Source organism: Rana temporaria, chromosome 8 (assembly GCF_905171775.1).
Source record: "Rana temporaria chromosome 8, aRanTem1.1, whole genome shotgun sequence".
In the NCBI taxonomy this organism is placed as follows: Eukaryota; Metazoa; Chordata; class Amphibia; order Anura; family Ranidae; genus Rana; species Rana temporaria.
This window is the reverse complement of record NC_053496.1, coordinates 127155321-127173132: the sequence shown is the minus strand read 5'-3', so window position 1 is coordinate 127173132 and position 17812 is coordinate 127155321. Positions and strand designations below refer to the sequence as shown.

Below are 17812 nucleotides of genomic sequence, written 5' to 3'. Positions count from 1 at the left end.
TTTGGAATTTACAAATGCAGCCAATTTAGAAATTGGATGAAAAGTTTAGCACTGGGAAACACTTTTTGATAGATAAAAAGTGCATTTTATATACATCTATATAGACCAGACCAAAATGAGAGACAAATGAGGAGGAATGAGTGACAGAGGGACATTGCTCCAAATCAGGGACAATCCCTCAAAATCAGGGACAGTTGGGAGCTATGATGTAGCCCTGTAATCTATCTGATAGTTTGTAGACGCTATAACTTTTGCGCAAATCAATCAGTATACACTTATACACTTATCAGAATACATATTGACCTAAATTGATTAAGAAATTTGATATTTTTTATTTTGTATTGGGAATGTTTTATAGCAGAAAGTAAAATATATTGTTATGTCTTTTTTTTGTTTATAGCACAAAAAAATTAAAACTGCAGAGGTGAGCAAATACCACCAAAAGAAAGCTCTATTTGTGGGGAAAAAAGGGACATACATTTTATTTGACTACAGCATTGCATGACCGCGCAATTGTCAGTTAATGTAACACAGTGCCGTATTGCGAAAATTGGCCTGGTCAGGAAGGTGGTTAAGCCTTCCGGAGCGGAAGTGGTAATTCATATAGTGCAAAGAAAAACATGTCTACCAGCAGCTCTACTGCTACGAGTTGCCTGCAGATTATGGCCTCAGTGCATTTAGGAAAGATGGTCCAAGTGAAATCACCAGCTTCTTCTGTTCAAGTAATACAGAGCAGAGTATTGAATCTGCGGACAGCAGAGCCGAGTTCTCACATTGGGTTACCTATTTATGGACTCCACAGAGTTGGGTGTAATTTACACGGTTCACTTACATTCTATGGAGGATTAGATTAAACCTTACAGTAGTACTTCATCATTCCACTGCCAGTGTTTCTTTGCAACATAGTCTTGTCAAATGAAGGTTTTTCATATTGTCCTGTGCTACAACCAGACATTGTTTCTTTTGTTATGAAGCCAATATCTAACTTCAGTTTGAAAAGTCATTTTTCAGTGCTTACTGTACGTGCCCTGTGATTGATCTGTTGTTTTGTAAAATGTCTTTCATGATATAGATCGATTGAGAAATGATTATTTGGGGTGGTGTTTGAAATTGACTATGATGACTGTGTAAAGAACTGAACGTGAAGCACCAAGCTGTTGGAGTGTAGGATTCTGGTGATTAAAAAGGCTGAGAAAGGATCTGTTTTAATGATGGTCTTGCAAAAAACACACGCAGGAGGGCGCAAACGCCTGGCACATTAGCGCCATAACAATTTATTAAGTATCACAAAAAAAATATCACTCGCAAACATGAATATAAAACTGGAATATAGTCAATACCTTCTACTCCAATGCCACTCGGTTGGGATTCGTGGGACAGACCTCCTTCCTCAGAGTTAACCCAATCACATGCTGGACCACAGCTTAAATGTTCCTACATCAGAGACACCCCTCCCATCCAACAGGCAAATGAGCAGGGCTACAAATGGTCAATAACCAGTGTGCTCCAAATCATCAAGTTGTTCGATACGCCTTATTTTATATTCATGTTTGTGAGTACGATATTCTTGGTTATGGTAAAAAATAATTTTCCAAGATTTATGTAAAATTCATTCGTCTGAGCACTGGGGAGTTTGGACAAAGAGTCCTGACCTGAAACCAGGATCCGTTTTGTTCATACAAAAAAGTTGATCTACCAGACAGTTTTTTTTTTTTTGTGCATTTTACATGTCATGCCTCATACACACGACCAGTTTTCCTGTCGGGGAAAAATGCCATGACAGCTTTTGGCCGGGAAAAATTGGCTGTGTGTGCTCCATGGCAGTTTTCCCGACAGGAAAACTGCCGGGAATCCCGGCGGAAAAATTAGAACGTGTTTTCTTTTTTCCTGCCGGGATTCCCGGTGTTTTTTTTTTCCCAGCAGTTTTCCTATGGGAAACACTGCGGGGGAGCATACACACGGCAGGGATTCCCGGCCAAAGCTCTCATGGCAGGAAAACCATCCGTGTGTAGGGGAAAAAAGCTGCCGAGCAGGTTCTCGGCTTTCCCCGGCTGACTTTTTACCGCCGGGAAAACCAATCGTGGTGTACGGGCATTACTCTTCGCCTTTTATTAGATGATTACGATAATGTAAAATGTCTTACATTGTTTCACATATTTGTTTTACAGTGCTTGTATGAACATATTAAATGCCTTAAAAATGATCTCATAACCCTTGGCAAGTGTTTTTTTGGCCTTCTGTTCGGAAAAGAATAACTGTAGAATAGGGGAGAGCAAGTGATTTTCATTGTTGTTAACCAGAGTTTTCACTTAGTGGGTATCGTACTGTAGATGAAATTTCCTTGAAGAACAAAACCCACATGGCTTTGTTTTCTAAGTGATGTCAATAAGGTATAGAAAAAAGAATAGGGTGCTAGAACATAGTTTTGTTCCAATTTCAGCTTAAAGTGTTACTATACCCAGGACCCTAAATTCACTATATCTGGACGCCCACAGTACACAGAACATGGAAATGCAATTATTTTAGTAACTATAAACCGATAAATATCTTTTCTCTTCAGCAGTGACTTTTATCAGTGTCTGGTTAAAGCTTGTAGGAGAAGTTTTCATTCTCCTCTGACTGACCTATGAGGCTGCATGACTCCTGACCCTCTGTCTGGACAGTGCTGATTGGTCCTGTGCCGCTCACATGCATGCACCCCAAAAGAAAAACTCCCACAATACACACCAAACTGAGCATGTGTAGAGTGCCTCCATGGCTCTGTACTATCAGGAGATGGATTGGGGACTGTGTAAGAAGGGGAGAATCAGAAAAGACAGGATCAAACAGCCCTTTTACACAATGCAGAGGATTAACCCCTAAGGTTCCACAGTGAGTATAACAAGCATGCTTTACTGCATATACAGATTTACTGTTGTGGGTTTAGTAACACTTTAGGTCTGTAATGGGAAAAAAGTTTTTTTTTAGGCAGTTCTCTAGGAAGTAACAGCTGTAAGTCGGTATGTGTCACAGATGAATTGGTGTGCAAAGAGGAATGGACCAAATGACTTACTGTAAAGCCCAGAAGTTGTTTTTATTTAAAATCACCTTTAATTACAGCCACTTGAAGCAGAATCTATGCAGTGTAACATGTTTTAAAATATCACTTTACACTCACTCATACACGATCACCCTAAAAATCCCCAGTCTTTTTTCTCCATAGTTCCATCAGAAAATAGATTTATTCAGCAATATCTCACTGTATAAGACAGTTGGAAGCGCTCATCCTACATATACTAAACCATCTGCTGCAAATATTACAACTGAATTTTCCATGTAAGGGGAATACTTACTTTATAAAATATTTAGGATCCATTTAGCAGCCACTTATCAACCTTTGCTTTAAGCCAAAAAAAACAAACTGTAAAGATTAGCATTAGATTACATGGCAAGAGTCAATGGCAGGTGACAAAGTACGCTTACTGAGATGCAATTCTAGCATTTCTGCACTTCCCCAAAGCCACGGAAGGTGTAGATGTTGAGCTACAAACAACAATGTTGTGACCCTAGGAATTGCCTAGATAGCTGACTTGCTAGACAGACCACAGGACAAAATGTGAGATAAGTGATAAATGTAAAAAATCTATAAATATTTATTCATAAAAAAAAAGTATATGAAAAAAGGATATACATAATAATGTGAAAACAATACATTATCAGCATATTATCTCAGTACATATTTAAAAGAATATTACAAAGAAGCTTATACTTATGCAAATATACTCATGACATGAGATCATATAGCGCAGAAGGGTGTATATAAGCTTTTAATCCTTGAGACTGAGTTTGATATGCGGAAAGGTAAGTCTTCTTTTACTCTCGACATGTTTCGCGTACAGGACTCTTCATCAGGAGCATAGAGGTAGGTTAAACAGGTCTCTGCATAGGTTTATGGAACAGACTGTTAAGTATGCATATACAGCGTTGTTGTCTAAACAGCCTTTAGGGCATGTATTAGGTCCTTTAAAACACTGTTGTATATGACGGTAAAAAGCATTGGCTGACGCACGTATGGTTGAAAGGTAGTAGTGGAAGGTAGGCAACCGGTTATCCCATCCAGAGTCCCTAAACTGTGTCCCTGAAACTTATATGTCTCCAAATGTCGGATTGGTTGGACATCAAAGGGGAAGAAATAGCGGGGTAGAGAGTAGTAACCCCAGCACCACACAGGAGATAATCCCTTGACTAGTGCCGTATTTATCTTGATGTCCAAGGGATGAACATTCACTCTGGACCAGTAGGGAGCGTGGAGGGATAGTGCTGCACGTGTTAGTGCAACACGGACACACTATTTCTATTAAATTGCAGCACTTAACACTCTCAGGAGCAGAAGATGCTCAAGAGTTGTGGTGGAGCCAAGATGGGAACCTTTTCTGCTCCAACCTCTCCCAGGGACATAGTCCTACAGATTATACCATTAAAGGTCCCCTTTAAAGCCTCCCCAAAAAAATTCCGCCTCCTCCTAGCCTGCACACTATCACTCCTCCTCATCCTAGCTTGAGGATGGTGGAAAAAAAGGCTACATTAGGAGCCAAAAGAAATGGCTAAGATGCAGTCTTGAGAAGAATAAGGAGGAAAAGAGCACATTAGGAGTGCTAAAAAAAGATGGCTGATTTGCGCTCTTGAGGCGATGGAGAAGAGAAAGGGATCATTAGCAGCACTTGAGGATTAAAAAGAGAAATGGTTTGTCAGCCACTTCACTACCTCCTGCACCATACACTATTGGCAAGGTAATGTGTGATCAAAAAAGAAAGAAAGCATTCTATGGTAGTAGGATTCAACACTTGACAGTTTGCTGCAGCCTGCCCTTCCCTCTAGCCTTAGAAGTTCATCTCTCCTCTTACTACTGCCTGCAAGGCAAAAAAATTATATAGGCATAGGACTTCTTATTTTTTTTAAGGGAGTACCCAGATTGCATTGCTGTCCCTGCCTGTGTTTTCTTTGCCAGGATAGGGACAGCCTACAAGTAAAATATACAATATATAACTTTAAATAAATGTTTAAAACATTTCGTAAAAATGTAAATAACATGTGTAAAATCATTTTATATAACCGCCACTAGGGATGAGCTTCTAGTTCGACTCGAACATTGCCTGTTCGCCTGTTCGGCGAACAACGAACAATTAGGGGTGTTTGCGGCAAATTCGAAAAGCCGCGGAACACTCTGTTAAAGTCTATGGGAGAAATCTAAAGTGTTAATTTTAAAGGCTAATATGAAATGTATTGTCCTAAAAAGTGTTTGGGGACCTGGGTCCTGTCCCATTAAACATGTATCAATGCAAAAAAAGTTTTAAAAACGGACATTTTTTCAGGAGCAGTGAATTTAATAATGCTAAAAGTGAAACAATAAAAGTGTAATATTACTTTAAATTTCGTACCTAGGGGGGGTGTAAAGTCAGCATGTGAAAAAGCGCATGTTTCCCGTACATAGAACTGTCCCTGCACAATGTAATTTCTGAACAAAAAAAAGGCATTTAAAACCGGCTTTGCGGCTCTAATGAATAGTCGGCTCTGGCAATTCAGAGATGATTCATTCATAAAAAAAAAAAAAGCTGGGGGTCCCCCCAAATTCCATTAACAGGCCCTTCAGGTCTGATATGGATATTAAGGGGAACCCCGCCGTCAATTTAAAAAAAATGAAGTGGGGTTCACCCCAAATATCCATACCAGACCCTTCAGGTCTGGTGTGGATTTTAAGGGGAACTCCACCCCAAATTTAAAAAAAATGGCGTTGAGTTCCCCCAAAAATCCACACCAGACCCTTATCCGAGCACGTTAACCTGGCCGGCTGCAGAAAAGAGGGGGGCAGAGTGCGGCCCCCCCTCTCCTGAACCGCACCAGGCCACATGCCCTCAACATGGGGAGGATGTCCCCATGTTGATGGGGACAAGGGCCTCATCCCCACAACCCTTGCCCGGTGGTTGTGGGGGTCTGCGGGCGGGGGGCTTATCAGAATCTGGAAGACCCCTTTAACAAAGGGGACCCCCAGATCCTGGCCCCCCTCCTATGTGAATTGGTAATGGGGTACACTGTACCTCTACCATTTCGCGAAGGAAGTGTAAATAGTTTAAAAAAAACAGACACCGTAGAAAAAAATCCTTTATTAATAAAAAAAATCCAGCGATGTGAATCCACTCTCGGCCCGGCCCCCCGCTCCAATGTTGTCTTCTATCCAGCGAAGGATGATCTCTCCAGCGACGGATGATCAGCAGTCCGGTCCAGCGATGAGAAGATCCATCCGTCCAGAGCACAGCAGGCGAGCTGGAGCTGTGACATTTCTTATATAGGGGAAGCAGCCACCCGTCACGTGACCCCGCCCCCTCTGACGCACCCTCGTACGTCACTGGGAAAGCCTGGTCTTTCAGGGTCTTTCCCAGTGTAGTGTGTTACCAATTGTTTTCTTGGTGACTATGGTCTCAGCTGCCTTGAGATCATTGACAAGATACTCCCGTGTAGTTCTGGGCTGATTCCTCCCCATTCTCATGATCATTGAAATTCCACGAGGTGAGATCTTGCATAGAGCCCCAGACCGAGGGAGATTGACAGTTATTTTGTGTTTCTTCCATTTGCAAATAATCACACCAACTGTTGTCACCATCTCACCAAGCTGCTTGGCGATGGTCTTGTAGCCCATTCCAGCCTTGTGTAGGTCTACAATCTTGTCCCTGACATCCTTGGACAGCTCTTTGGTCTTGGCAATGGTGGAGATATAGGAATCTGATTGCTTCTGTGAACAGTGGTGTTTTATACAGGAAACAAGTTGAGATTAGTAGTGCTCCTAATCTCAGCTTGTTACCTGTATAGAAGACACCTGTGGGCCAGAAATCTTGCTGATTGGTAGAAGGATCAAACCAACGGCCAGGGTTGTCGGGAAGAGGCCCTGTCCTTATCAACATGGGGACAGGGTGCTCTGGGGTGGGGGGCGCAGTGCGACCCCCCTGCCCCACAGTACCCAACCCCCCCATGTTGAGGGCATGCGGCCTGGTACGGCTCAGGAGGGGGGGTGCGCTCGCTCGTCCCCACTCCTTTCCTGACCGGCCGGGCGGCATGCTTTGGGTACGGGTCTGGTATAGATTGTAGGGGGACCCCCATGCTGTTTTTTGGCGTAGGGGGGTTCTCCTTACAACCCATACCAGACCTAAGGGCCTGGCATGCCCCTGGGGGGGAACCCATGCTGTTTTTTTATTTAAAATTTGGCGTGGAGTTCACCCTCATGGTTCATACCAAACGCTGCGGCTAGAATTGGCAGTACTGAAGTTTGGCGCCATTCCATGAGTGTGTGCAATTTTAAAGCATCACATGTTAGGTATCTATTTACTTGGCGTAACATCAGCTTTCACATTCTACAAAAAAATTGGGCTAACTTGACTGTTTTGTTATTTTTTAATTCATGAAACTTTTTTTTCTCCCCCAAAAAAAAGGTGTTTGAAAAATTATTGCGCAAATACCGTGCAAGATAAAATGTTGCAATGACCGCCATTTTATTCCCTAGGGCAGGGATATGCAATTAGTGGATCTCCAGCTGTTGCAGAACTACAAGTCCCATGAGGCATAGCACGAATCTGACAGCCACAAGAATGACACACCTAGAGGGAGAGGCATGATGGGACTTGTAGTTTTGCAACAGCTGGAGGTCCGCTAATTGCATATGCCTGCCCTAGGGTGTCTACTAAAACTAACTGCTAACTTATATAATGTTTGGGGGTTCTATCAAAAAAATTAGGATTTTTACATGAAGGAGAGAAGTGCCAGAATAGGCCCGGTATGGAAGTGGTTAAAAACTAACAAAATTATGGTTGAATTATAGATTTATCTCTTGAATACATCTACATATAAAAAAATACTTATTAGTGCAAAGGATAAATCTTCTAGCTTTGTTAGTTGCAGCTTGGCATTGCATGCTATTGCCAAGTTTCTGGTCTACAAGGAGCCATAAATCTTTTTCCATTACCGATCCCTCCAGAGGAGCTTCACCTAAAAAGTACCGTATTAATCGCGGTATAACGCGCTCCCGCGTATATCGCGCACCCGACATATACCGAGTGCAGTACACTCGGGTACATTCGGCAAGGCTCAACGTCGCTCGCGCTCATGCTCTGTGACGTTTATGCGTGAGCACGAGCGAAGCCGAGCCTGGCCGAATGTACCCGAGTGTACTGCACTCGGTATATGTCGGCGCAGGATTTCAAACTGAGCGCGGGAAGCGGCCATCGGCGTATATCGCACACCCACGATTTTCCCCTTATTTTAAGGGGAAAATAGTGCGCGATATACGCCGATAAATACGGTAGCTTGCATGCATATTTTTTGGCATCAAGTGCATCAAATAAAAATTTTCACTGTTGAACCTCATCTGCCATGTAGGTTGCCACACCCCTAATTTATCAAGGCCTGTTGTATCCTGTGCCAAGTTCATTAGCCTACATAGTTTGTTATCATCAGCAAATACTGAAATTGAACTATTAACTATTGAACTATCATTAATAAACAACGTAAACACAACAGTACCCACAACAGTACCCTGGGGCACACAACTCACAACCTTGGACCAATCAGAAAAGGCACCATTTATTACCGCTCTGAACCCGTTCTTGTAACCAGTTCTTTATCCTTGTACATACCATAGCACCAATAGACCTTATATTGTAAACTAGGCATTTATGGGTTACTGTAATAAATTCCTGAGAACATTACTGTGAATGGGTAACTTTATTGTGAAGTGGGAGACTGTGATGTGTGAGGGGACTGAGGACACTGTTAGAGCATGATTGTAATATCGGAGGGGGCGTGGCCTGGACATGAAGCGGTAGAGACGTGTTTCTTTGGAGCTCCAGCGCCGACATTGCTAAAAGCTATTACCGTTGCTACTTTCCAGACCCTTACACCCGATAGCCATGAGGAAGAAGTCGGGTAAGACTTTCCCTAAGCCTGGGACACCCTCGGGCTCCATTAAGAGATTTCTCTCCATGGAGTCGGGAGATGCGGAGGTCGCAGACTGCCTAGGCCGCATTACACGTGGCAGTAGCTCCGGGGCGGGATCCGCCCCCCGCCGCAAGACAGAGCACAGACATCATTTGCCTGCCTCGACGGTCTGCTCGGAGGGTGAGGAGAGTTCCCCTGGACGGTCAGGCATCGCAGCCCTCGTGGAGGACTTCCCGACCAAAGCCGAGTTTGCCTCTATGTTCCGAGGCCTGGAACGCTCGATCAAAAAAGATCTCTCCGCGGTGAGGGGAGACTTGGCACTGGTGCTAGAACGAGTGGAGGAGTCTGAACTCCGTTTGGATCGCCACGCGGCCGCCATTAGAGACTTACAGTCCACAACAAGGTCCCTCACTATTGCACACAGGATGGCCCTGTATAAAATCGAGGACCAGGAGAACCGCGCCAGAAGGAACAACATTCGTCTCATGGGGCTCCCTGAGGTGACGGGAGATGATGACCTCTTACACTCGGTCCGCGGCATCTTTAATGGCCTACTAGACCTCCCGGCTGACCATCCACTCAAATTGGATAGGGTTCACAGAGCCCTGCGTCCCCGCAATCTGACCTCTGATACCCCAAGGGACGTGATCTGCAGGCTCCACTATTATGAAGAAAAAGAACAGATTATGCGGAAGGCCCGAGAAACTACCACCATAGATTTTGATGGCGCGACGATTTCCCTATTCCCAGACCTAGCCAGAGAGACCCTGGAACGTTGTGGAGCGCTGAAGCCTCTGACGGAGAAACTAAGAGCCATTTCCTGTCGCTGGGGCTTTCCATCGGCTCTCATTGCCCATCATGGAGGTAAGACTGCTGTATTCCGTTTTCCTGAAGACCTGGAAAAGTTTTGCATGGACATTGCCATTTCCCCTCCGGAGCTACCCGGCTGGCAGGATGTCATCCCCTCCCTGCCCACCGCCCAAACCCCCCAATGGCGAAATGTAGGCCGCGGATGCCGTTCCGCTACACTGGAGGCCCCTCCGCAGCAAGAGTAAGGTATATGGGATCGTCAGAGGCCTCTTAGTTCCACCTTTCTCGTGTTTTCCTCATACTCGTCTGGGGGTCCCAGCATGGTCGCTTTACTTTTTCACCGTCTACCTGACAATGTAAGGCTCCGAGCGCCGTGTTGTGCTCCCCTCCCCCCCGTGATGGCATTGATTTGATACACAGGATAGGGTTCCCGACCGGGGACCGTCTAAGCACTTTTTCTTTATTTTGGTAATTGACTATGTGTTTCCTTTTGCACAAATTGCCATGCGGGCTGCTTGACCAGGTTCTTAAGCTTCGATGGAGGTCCCACCTCTTTATCTCGCTTAAACGGTTTAAAGTGGTTAAGTTTATGTTATGTTATTGTTGCATTGTGTTAATTGTCGGCGCTGGGATTCCTCTGCGGCGACCATGACTTTTTCGATGCTCGCCGTCGGATCCCAGTGTGGTTCCGCCCCTTTCCTGAGGGCGTGCGGCGCGTTCCCACACTCCTATGGCGTGGTCCCCTCGGGGGCTGAGGCCGTGGGGGGGGTCGGCTCGCTCGCATTGCCCTCCTCTGCACTGCATTCACTTGCGTGCACTTGCAGGTTGCTCCCCCTCAGGGGCTAGTAAAATTCTCTATGTTTTCTATGTTGTTATTTTCTGCCTTTCTCTTCTTTCTCTTTCTTTGAATCTATGGCTTTTCCCTCCTACCCCCTCCCCCCCACACCCCTTGTCTTCTCCCTCCGCTACAGGTACCCCCTTCCTTATGATGTTGGCCCGCTACCCCGATGTGGACTCCAATGGCCACGCTGAATTTGATCTCCCTGAACGTTAGAGGTTTGCACTCCCCAGGTAAGAGACATAACCTATACAGGGAGCTGGGTCGCCTGCATGGGGACATTGTGCTCTTGCAGGAAACCCACCTCACACATACTACCTCTGTGAAGCTTACGTCTTCTCAGTTCCCACAATGGTATTATAGCCTATCTGATGTCTCCAAATCCAAAGGTGTGGCCATTGGATTTTGCAGGGGAACTCCTTTTATGTTAGATGCCATGCTCAGTGATGTCCTGGGTCGCTTCCTATTCTTGCGGGGTAGCCTGGGTAGTATGCCGTGTACCATAGCCACTCTATACGCCCCCAACAGAGATCAGGTCACCTTTATAGCCTCTACCCTTAAAAAACTAAGCGATTTCGCACAGGGCTGTATTCTCCTCACCGGGGACTTTAATGTGCCCCTAGAGCCTTCTATTGATACATCCCTGGGACAGTCATGTATTTCACAGAGGCGCCTGTCGTATCTGCGTAAATGCTTACATAATGTTCAATTGATGGACGTGTGGCGGGTAATGCATCCACGTATGAAAGATTATACTCATTGGGCCAGATCCACAAAAACCTGACGTAACTTAAAAAATCCAATTTAAGTTACACTGGCTTAAAGTTTCTACCTAAGTGCCTGATCCACAAAGCACTTATCTAGAAATTTCAGGCTGTGTAACTAAAATTCCGCCGGCGCAAGGCGTTCCTATTCAAATGGGGCGAGTCCCATTTAAATGAGGCGCGCTCCCGCGCCGGCCGTACTGCGCATGCGCGTCGGCCGTACTGCGCATGCGCGAAGTTACGTTACGCCGAGTTTTGAGGATCGCGACGGCTTAAAGTTGCGTCGGGGAAAAAAAAAAATGACAGCGGCATGCATTCCTGAGGGAGAACTCCATGCCAATTTTCAAAGAAAAAAACGGCATGGGTTCCCCCCCCAGGAGCATACCAGGTCCTTAGGTCTGGCATGGGTTGTAAGGAGACCCCCCCACGCCGAAAAATTGACGTAGGGGGTCCCCCTACAATCCATACCAGACCCGTATCCAAAGCACGGTACCCGGCCGGCCAGGAAGGGAGTGGGGACGAGCGAGCGCCCCCCCCCCCCCCTCCTGAGCCGTGCCAGGCCGCGTGCCCTCAACATGGGGGGGTTGGGTGCTCTGGGGCAGGGGGGCGCACTGCGGGCCCCCCCACCCCAGAGCACCCTGTCCCCATGTTGATGAGGACAGGACCTCTTCCCGACAACCCTTGCCATTGGTTGTCGGGGTCTGCGGGCGGAGGCTTATCGGAATCTGGGAGTCCCCTTTAAAAAGGGGGCCCCCAGATACCGGCCCCCCACCCTAAGTGAATGGATATGGGGTACATCGTACCCCTATCCATTCACCTGGAGGCAAAAAGTAAAAGTTAATAAACACACAACACAAGGCTTTTTAAAATATTTTATTATTCTGCTCCGGACGCCCCCCCTGTCTTCGTTATTAGCTCAATTACCAGGGGGGGCTTCTTCTTCCACTCTCCGGGGGTCTTCTCCGCTCTCCGGGGGTCTTCCGCTCTCCGGGGGGGCTTCTCCGGACTCCGGGGGGGCTTCTCCGGACTCCGGGGGGCTTCTTCCATCTTCTCCCCTCTTCCGCTCTTGACTCGGCGAACCCCGGTTCTTCTGCAGCTCTCCGGTGCCTTCTTCTTCAGCGCTGGCTGCCTGCTATGTTTGTGTGTTAGCTCGATTTCAAACAGGCAGCCGGCGCGGTCTTCTGTGGCGTCATCTTCTCTTCTGGTCTTCTGTTCTTCCGATGTTGCCTCGTCGCCTGTTGTCGCTGTAATGATGGAAGCGCGCCTTGCATCACATTTATATAGGCATCACCGTCCCATCATGCTCCGGTAGGTACCCACGTGGTGGGTGCCTACCCACGTGCACCCACCACGTGGGTACCTACCGGAGCATGATGGGACGGTGATGCCTATATAAATGGGATGCAAGGCGCGCTTCCATCATTACAGCGACAACAGGCGACGAGACAACATCGGAAGAACAGAAGACCAGAAGACCCTGGCGTCACAGAAGACCGCGCCGGCTGCCTGTTTGAAATCGAGCTAACACACAAACATAGCAGGCAGCCAGCGCTGAAGAAGAAGGCACCGGAGAGCTGCAGAAGAACCGGGGTTCGCCGAGTCAAGAGCGGAAGAGGGGAGAAGATGGAAGAAGCCCCCCGGAGTCCGGAGAAGCCCCCCCGGAGTCCGGAGAAGCCCCCCCGGAGAGCGGAAGACCCCCGGAGAGCGGAGAAGACCCCCGGAGAGTGGCAGAAGAAGCCCCCCCTGGTAATTGAGCTAATAACGAAGACAGGGGGGGCATCCGGAGCAGAATAATAAAATATTTTAAAAAGCCTTGTGTTGTGTGTTTATTAACTTTTACTTTTTGCCTCCAGGTGAATGGATAGGGGTACGATGTACCCCATATCCATTCACTTAGGGTGGGGGGCCGGTATCTGGGGGCCCCCTTTTTAAAGGGGACTCCCAGATTCCGATAAGCCTCCGCCCGCAGACCCCGACAACCAATGGCAAGGGTTGTCGGGAAGAGGTCCTGTCCTCATCAACATGGGGACAGGGTGCTCTGGGGTGGGGGGGCCCGCAGTGCGCCCCCCTGCCCCAGAGCACCCAACCCCCCCATGTTGAGGGCACGCGGCCTGGCACGGCTCAGGAGGGGGGGGGGCGCTCGCTCGTCCCCACTCCCTTCCTGGCCGGCCGGGTACCGTGCTTTGGATACGGGTCTGGTATGGATTGTAGGGGGACCCCCTACGTCAATTTTTCGGCGTAGGGGGGGTCCCCTTACAACCCATACCAGACCTAAGGGCCTGGTATGCTCCTGGGGGGGAACCCATGCCGGTTTTGTTTTTTACAAATTGACGTGGAGTTCTCCCTCGGGAAAGCATACCAAATGCCGTCGCTGCAATGGGCCTTTACAAGGTGTGACTAACTTTACACTTTGTAAAACGAGCCCTAATTTTACACTTGCAAAATAACACTTACGGCGCAAAAAAAAAGCTAGAAAGCTTTGTGGATCGCCTTAAGTGCTAATTTGCATACTAGCAACGGCATTTCGACTCGAAATGCCCCCAGCGGCGGATGCGGTACTGCATCCTAAAATTAGGCAGTGTAAATCAATTACACATGCCGGATCTTCTGTGTAACTTTGGAAAAAGCCTTTTGAGGATCGTTTCCAAAGTTACACACAGACTGAACAGCACTTAAGTCGGAGTATCTCTTTTGAGGATCTGGCCCATAATTCCCACTTGCACCAGTCTCACTCCAGGATAGACCTTTTCTTCATAGATCACTATCTTCCCCTCACTACGGCCTCGAAGATAGCCGCCACTACTATATCAGATCATGCCCCGATCATTCTCACGCTAAAGGTTCCCTCCATCCCCTGCAGATCCACGAATTGGAAGCTCGATGACAATCTTCTCTCGACCTTTCTTGCTACTTCACTGAAAATCGTTCTCCAGAAGTCTCTCCGGGTACTCTGTGGGAGGCCCATAAGGCCTATATGCGTGGGAAATTAATCGAATTGGGCTCGAGAAAGAAAAGGGAACGGACCTTTCACCAATCAGAACTGATCAAATCCATTGAAGATTTGGAACGTCAGCACAGGTCAGGCCGCGCCGCAGCGACCTTTCATGTTTTGACCCAGAAGCGTGAAGAGTTGAGGGCTTTATATCACTTAGACCAGAAACACACCTATCGCATAGTAGCTCAACGCCTGCATGAATGGGGCAACAGACCAGGCCGCCTGTTGGCTCATTCGCTGCAACAAAAAAAGTCAGCTGCTTTCGTAGCGCGGATAAAAAATGCCCAAGGCTCCATGACACATGATACGCCCTCTATCGCACGTGAATTTCGCGTTCTACCAGGCTCTGTACCATGTTCATAGTACGGTTGGAGATGGAGTGGTTAAGTCCCAACTTATTAATAAATATTTATCCCAGGCTAACCTGCCTAGACTGTCGGCAGACAAATTAACAGCTTTAGATGGGGAGTTCACTGCCTCGGAGATACGATTGGCATTAAAATCTATGGCTTCTGGTAAAGCTCCGGGACCCGATGGGTTCACGGTATACTACTACAGAACCTTTGCTGACTTACTGATCCCACACTTGACCGGTTATGCCAACTCTGTCTCGGAGAACAGTGCCCTTCAACCTGAAACTCTTCACGCTCATATCAGTCATTCCCAAACCGGGTAAGGATCCCTGCATTTGCGGGAGCTATAGACCCATCTCTTTGTTTAATATTGACGCCAAGCTCTACTCAAAGGTCATTGCGAATAGACTTCTCCCTTGTTGCCCCATTGGGTCTCTATGGACCAATCATGTTTTATTCCTGGCAGGGAAGCACGGGATAACTCCCTCCGCACCCTTTCATTGATGTCCCATGTTCGCCGATTCTCCCAGCCCACCCTTCTCTTGTCCACAGATGCTGAGAAAGCGTTTGATAGGGTGGACTGGGGGTATCTCATGGCGACTCTATCTTTTCTTGGCATAGGCCCCGTCTTATTGTCCCGTATTTCGGCCCTGTATGCCGCTCCCACCGCACAACTTCGCGTAAATGGCACCCTGAGTGAATCATTCACGTTGTACAATGGCACCCGGCAGGGATGCCCCCTTTCCCCTATTTTATTCGCCCTATCCCTCGAACCCTTCCTCTCTACGATTAGATCGAACCCCAATATTCGCGGAATTACAGTTGGCCACACCGAACATAAATACGCCGCTTACGCGGATGATATTCTCTTCTATATACAACAACCTCTCACCTCCCTCCCTAACCTGATGTCGGCCTTTTCAAAATTTAGTATTATCTCAAACTTTAAAATTAATATGTCCAAGTCTGAAATTTTGAACCTTACTGTTCCGAACTCTCTCGCCACCCGGTTGAAGGAATCTTTTCCTTTTTAACTGGCAGCCTAAATCCCTTAAATACCTAGGCATTTTCTTGACCCCAAACCTTTCCTCCCTGTTTCGAGCAAACTACATCCCTTTATTGAACACAATTAAAGCTGACCTACAAAAATGGACCCAACTTGCTCATTCTTGGTTGGGGAGAATTAGTGTGGTGAAGATGAACATATTGCCCAGGCTACTGTTCCTATTTTAAATGATCCCTTTTAAAGTACCAGTAGGCTTCTTTACTTTGATTAGATCCCTCTTATGTAAGTATATTTGGCATGGGAAGCGACCCAGGTTAGCTAGATCTACCCTAATCAGATCTAAGTCCGATGGAGGCCTTGGATTACCAGATGTTAAAGGTTACTTTTTATCTACTGTACTCACCAGGATGCTGGACTGGAAATACCATAAGCACTCTAAACTTTGGGTCTCTCTTGAGGAAACCTTGTGTTCTACTGATCTTTCTTCTCAGATGTGGATCCCCAGTAAATGCAGATCTCTAGCAGCATCCACTTCCGCTCTTACGCTCTCAACATTGATGGTATGGGACTCACTATGTCGAACTCACAACTGGGTTCATAATTTCCCATTGATGCCTCTAGCTGGTCACAACTATTTCCCCCCAGGGAATACGTACAACTCAGGGAAATCTTGGTCCTTGGGCTCCGTGAGGCTTCTTCACCAAGTGCTCACCCCCACCGGAATTGCACCTCTGTCTCAGATTCTGGGTCCCCCCCCCCCCTATACCTCTTATGGAACAATGGAAGTACCACCAACTATCTGCCTTTGTAAAATCACTGCCGCGCCCACTCCGAGGCCTTATGGATTTATCCACTATTGAACTCGCTTTTAGTGAGCAACAACCCCCTGAAAGACCCCTCTCGTATTTTTACAAGGCTCTCCTTCCTCTAGCGACTAAGGGCCAGCCCATCTTTTTACATAACTGGGAACAAGACTTCAATAAATCTTTCACGGAATCCCAAAAGTCCAAGATCTTGTGCCTAGCCCACACCTCTTCAATCTCCTCCAGGACAGCAGAGGTTAACTACAAAGTTCTTACCAGGTGGCACCTTACCCCTGCACCCCTCCATGGGATATTCCCTCAGACCTCCCCCCTGTGCTGGCGAGGCTGTGTGAATCGTGCGACACATGCCCACGTGTGGTGGTATTGCCCGGTTATTCGCCCGTTCTGGCGCTCAGTTCTAGACTGTATGAAGGAAATACAGGGTTTTGAGATCCCTAGTGATCCCTGGGTTGTATTGCTACATTGTACGGACAGACCAGTTAGCTCATATAAAAAATCCTTAACGCCGCATTTTCTCAATGCGGCAAAGTCTCTAATTCCTAGATTCTGGAAGTCACCTACAGTCCCAACCCTACGGCAATGGCTGGAGGAAGTTGATAGTACATATCACATAGAAGACCTTACGCTATCTAATAGAAATAAGGCGGACTTGGCGACTAAAATATGGGCTGACTGGTTTGCCTTTAAATTCACTTCCACATATGTCAACCTTTTATCTTGACCCTGAAATATTAATGTTAATACACAGTATGCTTTTTTACAGCGTGTCTATTTTACCCAAATGGTTTTAGTGGTTACCTGTGGCGGACTACCTATTTAAGCTAGTGCATTGTTGGTTCACTTAACTTTTTCCTTTGATTTCCCTTCTAAATTTATTTTGTCTAAATTTCTTACTTCCGGTTCCTCCTCAGTAAGCTGTTTAGTAAGCTGTTCTGGCTGACTAACCACCACTCGGATGATGGTGGAAAGCTTACTGAGGAGAAACAGGAAGTGAGAAATTCAGACAAAGAAAAAAAACATTTAGAATAAGGAAAATTTAAGGAAAAGGTTAGTGAACCAACAATGCATTAGCTTAAAGGAACTTATTTAGAAAATAGAAAACAAACCTTTACAACCCCTTTAAGGAAGAACATTAATATCCTACCTGCTTTATGTTCAAACATGCCAACAAGATTGTGTTGTTTTGCCATATTGTTGATTGGAATGAGAGCAGATGTGAATATTTTATTGTGTATATATATATATATATATGTATGTGTGT

The 17812-nt window shown here is 46.5% G+C and overlaps 1 protein-coding gene across 1 annotated transcript in view; it reads left to right on the top strand.

Annotated features, from left to right (window-relative positions):
* The window catches only part of RASGEF1A (RasGEF domain family member 1A), a 607128-nt gene that overhangs the window by 28385 nt on the left and 560931 nt on the right, over window positions 1-17812 (top strand). The gene's annotated exons all lie outside the window — the stretch shown is intronic.